We start from the raw sequence: 12980 nt of genomic DNA on the forward strand, positions 1-12980 counted from the left end.
TAGGGCTTCAATGATCACTTCCATGTCAACAGAATCAAAGGCCTTCTTTAAATCAATGAACGTTAAACAGAGCGGCATCTTGAACTCCCGAGAAACCTCAATGAGCTTGGTTATTGTGTGGATATGGTCGATGGTGCTGAATCCTTTGCGGAACCTGGCTTGCTCGCATGGTTGTCCTTCATCTAGTGTTCTGCCAATCCTATTTAGGATGACTTGAGTGAACAACTTGTAGATGAGAGACAATAGGCAGATCGGGCGATAGTTGCCAATGTCATGGATGTCTCCCTTCTTGAACAGTAGTATGGTCCTGCTGGTTTTCCACTGGGATGGAACGTTGCATTCAGACAGGTAGCGAGTGAAGAGCCGAGCCAGTGTATTGATGAGTACTGATGGCAGGTTCTTCAGGTGTTCTGGTCTGACCTTGTCTGGGCCGGGTGCTGTTTGTTTCTTTACCTACAAAATGGCGTGTCGGATTTCGGAAGGGAGAACGTTGGGAACGACATATCCATCCTGTGGAATTTGGTATGTCGGCAAGTGGACATGGCTATCGAAGAGATTTGAGTAGAAGTCATGGATAATCTTCTCCATTGCTGTGCTGGAGGATGTGATGGATCCATCAGGACGTCAGAGGGCAGTCATCTTGGTCTTGTAGTTGGCGAAGGACAGGCGGGCGTTACGAATACTTTTCCCGGCTTCTGCCGCATCTACCATTACTTCTGCTCTTCTCTCTTTGAGGTCTTCCTTGATCGCATCTCTGCACTGCTTTGCAAGCTCGGACGTTAGCTTGCGGTTGCCTGAGGCATGCGCCAAACCACGCTGGTGAATTAGCTCAAGAGTTTTCGAAGATAGGCGATTTTTTGTGGCTATCTCTCTCTTGGCGTTCCTCGCACATTCATGGAGGTGCTGAACCAGTCGATCGTATTCCTCGTCAATGTTGTCAACAATGGCATCTTCCCATGTTGCCGCAATAGTACCAAAGAATTCCCAGGTGGTGGTCATTCTGGGAGTTCTCTTTTTGAACTTTGCAGACCTTTCTCCCCGCTCTGTGAAGTAGAATTTTGCACGAAGGAGACGGTGGTCCGATCCCGTTCGAAATTTTGGGACAACAGCGACATCGGTCAGGCAAAACCGTCGATTGAATATAATGTGGTATATTTTGTTGTGGAATCATCTACCGGAGACTCCCATGTCCATCGTTTAGATTCTGCCTTCTGGAACTGTGAGTTACCATGAATGGTCTTGTTCGACATGATGAACTCAGACAGTCTCTCACCCTGTTTGTTCCTTTCTAGGCCATGGGTCCCAATGTGAAGTTCTTCAGCTGATCTTCTCGGTCCTATCTTGGCATTAAAATCACCCACAATGATCTTGTAGAAGGTGCGGTCTTCTTTATAGAACTTCTCTAGCTCCATGTAGAACTTCTCAATTTCTCTTTCATCATAATGAGATGTTGGTGCGTAGACAACGAAGATAGAAACTGCAGGCAGTGAGCCACATCTATTCAAATGTAAACATCCGATTCGGGTTGTTAGGCATTCGAATGAATCAATGCTCTTGACCAAGTTTGTGTTGACAAGGACACAGATGCCTCCAACACCTCTTTTATCGCATGTTCTGAGGAACAATTCTTCTCCAGTGTCGAAAACGGCATGGTGAGATTCGTGCCTTCTTGTCTCGGTCAGACCAATGATGTTGTACTTGATCATTCGCACTTGTACCATCAGGTCCTCGATGGATGCATCGGATGCTAGCGTACGTGCATTGAAAGTACAGACGATCATTTTTGTCTTCCTTCATTGTGGCAGCCTAGGTCGGCCTTGAGATTTTGTCAGCCTCTCCTTTCTCATCCTTCTCAGTGCTGCCATGTCGGTGAAGCCTTCAGGGTCAGGTGAATGAGACCAGTTGTAGTTACTGGTTTTGGCATATGAAATACACAACGGATAGCTTGACAGGCTCTTCCGTGCGGGCGGAATACTCTCGGTAGCTTACCAGTCTTTCCAAGAGGGATAGAGGCTCTTGGGGCGACCTCTAATCACCCTTGTAGGTGTTACCATATTTGAACCCTATCAAATACGGTATGACAATTCCGGAAGATGGGTATTTAGTGTCTTATGATGTGTCTGCGCAGGTCCGGAAAGCATCCTGGAGTGTGGCGATGGCTCGGTAGTGGAAGTAGTGCACCAAGAATAATCCTGAAAACTCTGGTGTCTGTGACCCCAGGGTAGCAAGTAATTTTATGGAGGCATCAAAGTTAGGTATGTGAGAGCTTCAAAAGAAAACAGTATGAGCTCTCTATCCTAGCTAGCACCACAACTGAGAAGAAGAACGTGTAAGAACCACGCAAGGAAGTGTGACCCTGGGTGAGAAAGTGTGTAAGCAGGTAAACTCCAATCAGTGCTACCAGAATGTGCACAAGCACCGTTAAAAGGAGAGTAGCCCCTGGTGACACCACTTCCAGGTGTGTGTGTGTGTGTGTGCGTGTGTGTGTGTGTGTCTGTGTGTGTGTGCAAAAGCACTGAAAGAATGGAGCCAGAAGAAAGAGTATAGTAGATAAGGTGCTAGCCTGAGCTCAGAGTCAGGAGCCCTGAGCACAGCTGCTCTTTTCCCCCATAACCTACCTCCACTGCATAAAAAAGAGAAAGAATCCCTTAAACAAAGACCCTAATGGGACACTATTTGGACTGACATCAGAGTTTGTGCTTCCCAATATGTAAGATCTTCAAATAAAGCTTCTTATTTTACTTTAGCTTCCTGTTTTCCCCCCCCCCCCCATGGGAATGTATAGTAAAGAAAGTGAAATTTTGAATAATTTACCTTATGTCTTATCTAATAATCTCTTATAATTTGTCAGGGTGTGGAGAAAGAGATTAACACTCTAGATTATTCATTCAAGAAGTCTGTTGAATTTTGCTCAAGAACCCTCAAATATTTTTTTATAACATACTGTTCATTATTCATTCAACAAAGAAGTAATCATTGATGTCAAGAGAGGGGTTCGGCAGGGTGATATCATTTCACCGAAACTCTTCAGTGCCACCCGCGAGTATATCATGTGACCACTGGAATGGGAAGGAATGGGAGTGAAGATAGATGGTCGGCAACTATACCACCTCCACTTTGCTGATGACATTGTTCTAATAACACCAAACATTAGACAACCAGCACAAATGCTGGCCAACTTCGACCGTGAGTGTGGAAAGGTTGGACTACAGCTGAATCTTACCAAGACAATGTTTATGAGAAACAGCCTCTTTCTTGACGCTCCATTTGCTCTCAACGGAACGACCATCTCTGAATGCAACAGTTATGTGTACCTAGGTCGAGAAGTCAACATGATGAGTGACCTGGCATCTGAGTTGCGCAGGAGGAAGAGAGCGGCTTTAACGCCTTCAAGAGCATCGAAGAAATAGCTAAGAGGATGAAGAACCTCCGGCTCTGGGCACATCTCTTCTATTTCACTGTTCTCCCTGCATTAACATACGGCTCAGAGATCTGGGCGCTACGAAAACAGGATAAGAACACTATTCGGGTCTCTCAAAGAGAAATCGAAAGAGCTATGCTTGGAGTATCATGCTTCACTCAAATGAGAGAAAGAATCCAGAGTTCTGACCTCTGTCAACGCTCAAGAATCAGGGACGCTGTCTTGTTTGCCAAGGTGTCAAAAATCAGATGGGCTGGACACGTAATGAGATTTGGAGATGGTCGCTGAACTAGAGCCGTTACCGACTGGATTCCAATGGACGTCAAAAGACCGCATGGCCGCCCACCTACGAGATGGTCAGACTTCTTCATCAAGATCCTGAATGATCGGTTTGAGGCTCTTCATGTTCCTAGAACGAACAGACACCATTGGGCTACACTAGCACGCAACAGGGACAAATGGAGATGTTACTGGCGCTCACTCGAGCAAATCGACGATTAATGGGAAGTCAAGTGATCAAGTGACTGTTCACTATAATTTGTAAAGGTAAAAGGTAAAGGCCTTCCCGTTGATCGTCAATTTGCTCGAGCGGGCCCAGTAATGTCTCCATTGGAGACTTTGTTGTTACTGTGTCTGGCATATCCAATACTCTCGGTAGCTTGCCAGGCTCTCCGAGAGGGGCGGAGGAATCGAACTCGGGTCGGCCATGTTGGCCGCTTGTAGGGCGAACGCCCTACCCGCTGGAGCGATAGCACAGTGGTAGGGCGTTCGCCTTACAAGCGGCCAACATGGCCGACCCGAGTTCGATTCTTCCGCCCCTCTCGGAGAGCCCGGCAAGCTACCGAGAGTATTCGATATGCCAGACACAGTAACAACAAAGTCTCCAATGGAGACGTTACTGGGCCCGCTCGAGCACTATAATTTGTAACCATGAAAAACTGGCTCCACTGCAGCTTTAGGTCAGTCCTTCATGAGACAGGTGGAGATCAAGAAAGACCTTTACTAGCAACTCATCTTCAGGTTGGCAGATGGTAGATTCATGGCCTACAGAGCCCTCTTGCTTGTCTGATCATGAGATGCAGTTTCACAGGAAAAGAAGGAGGGATAATTTTTTAAATGACATGGTAGGGGCTGGAGAGAGTATAGTAGGGATCTTGTCTTACTTGCCACTACCTGACACCCTATCTGGTCTCTCGAGCCTACCAGGAATGGTCCCTGAACAAAGAGCTGGAAGCTCTGAACACTGTGAGGTGTTGCCCTGAAACAAATCCAAAGAAAACAAATCCAAAGAAAGTGACAAGACTGGTGGGTGTCAGTGTGGGCTGGCTCTTGGAGCTGAGTATTCTCCAACGTATTTGTAAATCCAAACAAAAAAATAGACTTCTGATGAAGGAGTCAGCCTGCAAATTATTTTTCTTGTAATAAACCTTTGGGAGAACAATAAGAAAAGGGAACTAATCTTTTTATTCTCAATCTTTTTATTCTCAGTTGTTTTCCAAAAGAGTTTTTTTGTTTTCAATTTTTTTTTTTTAATGTAGAAGTACTGCTATTTATTCAGCCAACTGATTAGGCTGATTGAATTGGGCATGAACTCCACCTTACTTTTTTTTTTTTCATTTTTTATTGTTAGGGCACAACTCTGGATCTCCGACCGCAAGCAAGGATCACGCAGGAATGCAATCAGCAAGCAGGTAGTTTATTGACCTGGCTAGCCAGGGTCAAGCCGTCAGACAAGACCCCGATCTTCTTCAAAGGGGATCTTATATAGGCCTTCACTGACCATTACAGCAAATCCCGCGCATTTCATAGCCAATAGATTTGTAACAACATATACTTTCTTAACTAATCCATTTAAAAGTACATCACTCCTTAGCCTATAGATTCAAAGATCAGCATTTACGTACATAGACATTGTGGCTATTGGGTATCTGGTAACTCAGACATTTGGTTATCACTTGGTTCCCCTTGATTCTCAGCTCATGGCTCCTGCATTCCAGTGGAGGTGGATAAGGGAACAGTTCCTAACAGAGGTAACAGATAAGGAAGGGCCAACAAATGGTTTCAGAATTTACATCCCAATAAGTCAACAAATGGAGAAAGAATTTACATCTCAAGGCTTTACCAGGGAGGGGACAGGTAAGGAAGAGTTACTAATTAGCAGAGTTTAGCTCTGGAATTTCCCTTGGGGTCCCAAGACACCTTACATTATAATTTTATTTATTGAATCACTGTGAGAGCAGTTACAAAGCTTTCTTGTTTAAGTCTCCGTCATGCAATGAAACACCAATACCTTCACCAGTGCCCATTCTCCACCACCAAAAACCCCAGTATACCCCCATCCCAAACCCTCCCCCTACCTATGGGGCACATGATTTCCACATTACTCTCTCTCTACTTTGATTACATTCAATATTTTGACACCTGACCCACCATTATTATTTGGGATTTTTACCCCAACATTCGGATCTGACAAAAAGGCAACAGTAGACAATTTGTTTTCTATTGCTGGTTGTGAATAACATATGATGTCACGTGGCTGCAGTAGTAGCCACGCGATTTTGAAATTTCAAAATTTTAACAGTTAAATCTGGAGGGATTTCTGCCAAAACCTGCTGGGTTCTGAGATTTGTTCCTGAGTCTTTAGGATCATGGACGTTTAGCAGCTTGATCAGGAGCCAGAGAGGCCGTTGATGGGCAGACTTGGGGTCTTGTTGGGATGGGGAGGAAAGGGCCGGCTCTACCCCCATCCTGTGAGGCCCCACGTGTCTCATCACTGAGGGCCAAAACCTGACTGTCCAGTGGCCTCTGGAGGATGGCGGACACTGGGCTGCCAGAGGGGAGCAGGCGGAGGGGCTGCACCCTTTCCCCCCTGGGGTGGCCCGCGGACAGTAACTTACTGAGGGGTCCCGACGCATTTCTGCCAAAAGCTACTGAGTTGTTTTCAAATTTTTTAATCCAGTTCTTCTCTTGGGTCAGTTTCAGTCTTGCCTTGTACTTAGTCCTTGACTTGTAGTCAAAATATCCCAAGGAAGGCTGCCTTTCTTTCTGTTTCCCTTCTTTCCTCACTTCAATCAAGTTTTATAGTTTTATTAAAGGATTAGAGAATGTCTTTCCTGTATTCCCTTATCTTGTTAGTGGAAGTTCATTGCCATTATTCCAGGTCTCCTTGTCTGTGTCCTGCCCTCCCCTTAACATTAGTTGTAAACGAGATTGTGTTTGACATATCACACACACTTGTCACAGCTGGTGCTCCTGGCTCTCCCGCAATGGGATTAGAGCTTCATGTCCTTTGACTTCCCTGGAGCTGGGTCTCTGCAGTCCATCCATGCATAGCCCTGGACCTCAGCAGTGCGTCAGTGCTTCCTGACTCAGACTCCCTGGAGGACCCTCACAGGGGGCCAGGGTGTGGAAACACATTGGCACTAATTAATTTATTGCCACTTGGTAGTGTATACATGAAAGAGAAATTACTGGGAAAAATGCTAAGAAAGGCCTGTTAGAGACTTTGAAAGCCTTTGTCCTTTGCAACTAAAATTTTGTCGTGGAATTTCAGCTTTTTGTTTATGCATGTCCGGAGGGGAGTGGAGGGTCAGTTAAGTCACTGAAATAATTTCATGTGATTCTTATGGGGGCCACCCAAGCAATATTTCGGGGATCTGAAGGCAGCTCCCTCTAATACTTTCCATGGCTGTGTGGACCTGAAGATTCAGTGCTCAGGTCGGCAATATAGTCTGCTCATATTTTGTAGTGTAGGGGACCTTTAGGCCACTGCAGCAGTGCTCTGGGGCCATCAAGGCCACACTTAGTGGTGCTCAATGTGATGTAGGCAGGAAGATAGGGAAGGCCCCCTCCCCTGGCAATGGCTGTAAGTTTCTTGGTGAGTAATAGCTCTGAAATGGCAAAGGCAGAAAACAGGAACTAAGGCCTGATAAGACCCTCACCTGGGGCCAGCAACAAACCCAGAGACGCTCCTGCAGACAAGGCCAGGGAAGGAATTTCAAAGAAGACCATCACCACTCCCAGTGCCCCTAGACAACCGCCTTAACAATGGACTTTGACCTAGGTAGAAGCTCCAAGTGGGGGCAAGTTGGAGAAACTCTATAAAGGCCACCTTGAACCAAGGAAGGTCGCACATATGCTGCCTGAACCCATGTGCTGCTTGCGCCCGTGTGGCTGAGCACATGTGGTGCCGGAACACACGTGCTGTCCGCATCTCCCCTCTTGATATGTGTACTTTCATGCTTTCATGTCTAATGCTGGGATATGTGTAAGGGCTCTCTCTGCCCTTGGAGAACCACAGGTTCTCACTCGTTTGCTTGCTCACTGTTTCCCCCTCCACACCGAAAACCCTCCAAATAAAATCTGTTTTACTTCACTGCTTGTCTACTCCTGAAATTCTTTTCTGCAAAGTGAGACAAGAACCCAGTAATCCTGGGTCCTGGGTGGCAGAGGCAGGTGGGGAGAAAGTGACCGGCTTCACATTAGTCACCAGTGGGACCCACTAACATCAAATGAACCAGGTAGTTGGGCGTCTGCATATCAGGTATTCACTCCAACCCTTTGAGCTATCTCCTCAGTCCTTTGTGTGACTTTTTAAGCTGATTATTTTTTGTCCTTTGGTTTATTGTTAATCTTCATTTAAAAGAAAATTTTATTTATTTATTTTTAAATTTTTATTAGTGCATTTAAAAGAAAAATTTAAATGAAGCACCTGGTGGTGTTTAGGAATCATTTTCCTCTATGAACTCCTGGTTCTGTGCTCAGGAATCATTCCTGATAGGCTCTGGACTATATTGGGTGCCAGATAAGGAAGCGCCCTATCTGCTGTACTATGGCTTCTAGCCCCTAATCTTAATTTTTTTTTTACCATGGAAACTGTTTAAAGTTTTCAAATGTAGAAGAAATAAAGAAAAATAATTCTTTTGTACCCGTAACCCAGCTTTAACAATTGTTAACTTACTGCCGTTATGTTTTGGCTTATCTTTGCTTTTCCTCTATGCATATGCACTCATTTTCTTCTTCTGTTGGGAATTTTAAAACAATTCTCATGCATTACGTGATTTTTTTTTTACCTCTTAACTACTTAGTGTACATTTTATTTTGTTAAATGACCATAATGGACATGTCAAAGTAAGAGGGGTAAAATGTTAAGCCATAGGTGAGTCAGAGTAGGAGAGGTACAGTTATTCTTTATAGTTTAATTTTTGCAAATTTTAATTTGGAATTATTTCTAAATAAGAAGTTAAAAATGGGGTCAGAGAGATAGTTCAACAGGTTCAGTGCATGCCTGGCATGCAGGAGATCCTGTCCAGTCCCTGGCACCATACCATCCCCTGTGGGAGACCCCTGAGAATAAAGCTCTTAGCACCACAGATCTGGCCACCTCTCACCCTCCAAAAAGATGTTTAAAAGAACAACAATAAAATGACCTTATCATTGCATCTGATAGTCCAAAGAGCAGATTTTTCCTAAAATTAAGGAATAAGATCCAGAAAAAATTATTAAAAAGAGAAAAACCACTGAAAATTCTTACAGATATTCACTATTAGACAATTACATGTTTTCCTCTAGGTTCTTAAACAATTATAAAGAGCTAGGGGCTATCACAGTGACTTAGAACACCTGCCTTTCTAAGCATATGGATATGAGTTCAAATTACTTGTGTCTAATATGCACCAAGTATAATGTTGGCAACTCTTCCTGTCTATGGCACCACACATGACTTCTCATTGCACTGTGTCAGGTGTGTGAGAGCACGACAAAAAGAAGTGCTACCTCCTGCAAACATCATAACCTGCAAGTTTGACATTTGGCGAGTGTGTGTGAGTACCCCGGCAAACGCCAGTGATCACAACTAAACACATATACCTCAACCAAGAGCGTGAGCTCTGATGAGCAGGTGAGCAAACACAGCCACTAGAGGGGCTCAAACCTCGGAGAGAACCATGGTTGAGCATGTAGAGCACCACAACCTGAGGTGGGACCCGCAGCAAGTATCATGGTCCTGGGTGTGTGCAACCCTTGGTTATTACAGCAACAACAGCAATGTAGGAAAGGGGGAGTAGGGAGGAAATAAATACAAATAGACAGAGATGTACATACAAATATGAACATCATTGAAAAAGTCCAGTGGCATTAGTAGGTTTCAAATAAAACTTGGATCCCTGTCCTCCTCTCCCCTGCAGTGCTCACCTCTGCTGCTCTTATCTCCCGGCAGCCCAAATTGCCAGCTGCAGCTGTTTGCAGCTCAGTGTCTTTGATCTAACAGAATGTCCAACATGAAAGGGAATCAGATTTTGTTTGTTTGTTTTTTCCCCTCAGAAGAGTGTGTTTGTGTTTGATCTTGAAAAAATACTTTGTGGGTGGTGGATACTGCAGATTGGCCCATTCATCACCCACGGTGCCCTCCTTCTTAGCACGTCCTCCTACACTGAAGAGTCTGGAAAACAAAAGCCAGGTCTCCAGACTTCCTTGGAGCTGGTGTTCAGCTGGTGAAACTTGAAATATTGATGTGAGTAGACCCAAGCCAGATGCAGAGCGGTTTGGTTCTTTTATGCTGCAATGAACAGTGTAGTGTTCATCATTGTGTGCTGAACGGTGAGGCTTTTGCCAGAACGCTTTTATGAAGGGATTAGGTATTCATTTTGGTTGCATTGCTTCTGATTATGGGATTTCCAAGCTCGGATCAGCAGAGATTTATGCTTCTTAATATTTTGTAATAAATTATTTTCTGCTTCAATGAGCTAGAATCAATTCTATTGTTTTTAACCAAGAAATTCAATATAAGAAATCATTGAATTTGGTATAATTTCTTGAGCATACAAAGAAACCCTTTTGTACCCAAAAGGAGAGAGAGAACAAAGGGGAATGCCCTGCCACAGAGGCAGGGTGGGAGGGAGGGTTGGGGGGGAATATTATCCATGGTGGTGGAAAATGGGCACTGGTGGAGGGATGGGTATTTGATCATTGTATGACCGAAACCCAAGCACAAAGATTTGTAAATCTACAACTGTACCTCATGGTGCTTCACTAAAAAAAAAAAAAAAAAAAAAAAGAAACCCTTTTGTACAATGGTCAAACACCCATTCCTTCACCACTGCCCATTTTCCACCACCACGGGTCCCAGTCCAAGCACAAAAATTTGTAAATCTACAACTGTACCTCATGGTGTTTTACTAACAAAAATTAAAAAAAAAATGTAAATGATGGAGAATGGGCACTGGTGGAGGGATGGGTACTAGATCATTGTATAACTGAAACCCAAGCACAAAAATTTGTAAGTCTACAACTGTACCTCATGGTGTTTCACTAATAAAAATTTTTTAAAAATCTAAAAAATTAATTTAAAAAATTAATAAAAGGGAGAAAGTGCACACACACAAAAAGAAACCCTTTAAGCTTAAGTCATAGGTAAAATTTTTAATGATTCTACATTTTTCTCTATATGCTTCTGATGGTGGTTTTTCACATGAATGATTTTATTTGGTAAATAACCACAGCTGGAAATTATGGGAGGTAATATATCCACTTTATGTAAGATATGGAGACTAGCACTGCACTGTAGCACTGTCTTCCCGTTGCTCATTGATTTTCTCGAGTGGGCACCAGTAATGTCTCCATTGTGAGACTTGTTACTGTTTTTGGCATATCAGATACGTCATGGGTAGCTTGCCAGGCTTTGCCGTGTGGGCGGAATACTCTCGGTAGCTTGCCAGGCTCTCTGAGAGGAATGGAGGAATCGAACCCAGGTTGGCCGTGACTATGAAAGATTAAGTACTTCATACAAGAACCTAGAGTTTATCTACTATGCTTCTTAGACTCCCACTCCTGGTTTTTCACTATTTCATGTTTTCAGCTTGTTCACAGATAAACTAACAAAAAATAGTTTCACAAAAGCCTGACAAATTATAGGAGGGGAAACTGACCTAATCTAACAAGGGGTCTTATCTAATAAGATTTGCTTATCTGTTTAAACTCTATTATGTTGTATTTATTTTAGATTCTTTTATTTTTATGACATAATTTTGTGCTTAATAGATGAAAATTGGGAAATAAGCAGGTATGATTATTCTAAAACCAAAGGACAATATCTGTTAATAGTAATTTCAGGAGTCACATAGAAACAAATGTTTAAAGAAAATCATGAGATTTTGAGCAAAGGACATAATAGAATGAAGACTGGACTTTGCCCTTTGACCGAGAATCCCAACCTATAAATTCTGCAGAGAAATTTTCATAAGGCAAAATATCTCCCTGTCAATAAATCCTTCAGGGAGAGCTAAATAAACCTTCTGATGATGTGTCCTCCCCTGAAAAGGAGGGCAGAATTCTTATCCCTGCTCCTGTTCCCACACAACCTTATTGAGCGGGGCTGGTGCTGAACAATGCCCTCTTAAACCAGGTGCCCTTGGACTCTTCTAGGTAGACACAAAAATGTTGAGCTCCACATTTGACTGAATTATCCCAGCCAGATCAGTGAGCCATTCTCAGTTCCCATGGCTAGTGCAGGGTCTCTGGACAATAGGGAGGTGGTAGATTGGACAGGTGACTTTGAATCTTGCCAGGGTGAACTTAAATCCTTTGATCATGCTCCCTTCTTCAAGTTGGTCATAATACTCTGTCCTGTTAACAGGAGTGATCTCTAAACACCGCACTGTATGGTCCCCAAAACTAAAACACAAAACAATACCCTCCCCCACAACGATGAAGGAATAAAACCCAAAAGTACTCAACCCCCCAAATAATACAAATAATAGTACTGTGTTGTCTTTCTTGTGCAAGTCCCCTCTCTATAAGCTCTTCCCCTTAGTAAACTTTGAGAAAATCAATTCTGGTCTCTCATGAATTTTTATTCTTGAGAGCACATGAACCTGGGTATCTTTAACACAGCCTTATCTTTTGGTTGATGTCAAAAAGGGCATCAAAATTCTCCCCAGGAGCATAAAACACCACTTCCATAGCCATACCACCGACCCCACGCCAGGTTGTTTCATTTGGGGTCCCCCAGAGGGGGGGAAGGTCCCTGTCCTAAGGGACTCAGCCCTGGCAGCCAAAAGACTCCAGAACTCAACAGCCACCAGGCTCATGACTGCTCTCCACACGCTCAGGCCGAACTCCTTACTCACGATGAGTGAGCATATTTTAGGACATCTCATATCTCACACCACTCATATTCCAAGAGTAGTGCACCACATATGATGGGGCTTAAAGTAGAAGGCAACCAATCTTAGAGGGAAATATGTTTTACCACTGTCTGTAGCACTGTCCTCCCATTGTTTATCGATTTGCTCGAGTGGGCCCAGTAACGTCTCCATTGTGAGACTTCTTGTTATTGTGTTTAGTATATGGAATACATCACGGGTAGCTTGCCAGGCTTTGCCGTGCAGGTGAAATACTCTCAGTAGCTTGCTAGGCTTTTCGAGAGGGGCAGAGGAATTGAACCCGGCTCGGCAGGGCCGATGGCTTGCAAGGCAAACACCCTACCACTGTTCTATCGCTCCAGCCCCACTATATATTTTTACAAATATATATATGTATATATATATATATATATATATAT

The sequence above is a fragment of the Sorex fumeus genome, unplaced genomic scaffold (assembly GCF_029834395.1).
Source record: "Sorex fumeus unplaced genomic scaffold, SorFum_2.1 ptg000265l, whole genome shotgun sequence".
Lineage (NCBI taxonomy): Eukaryota > Metazoa > Chordata > Mammalia > Eulipotyphla > Soricidae > Sorex > Sorex fumeus.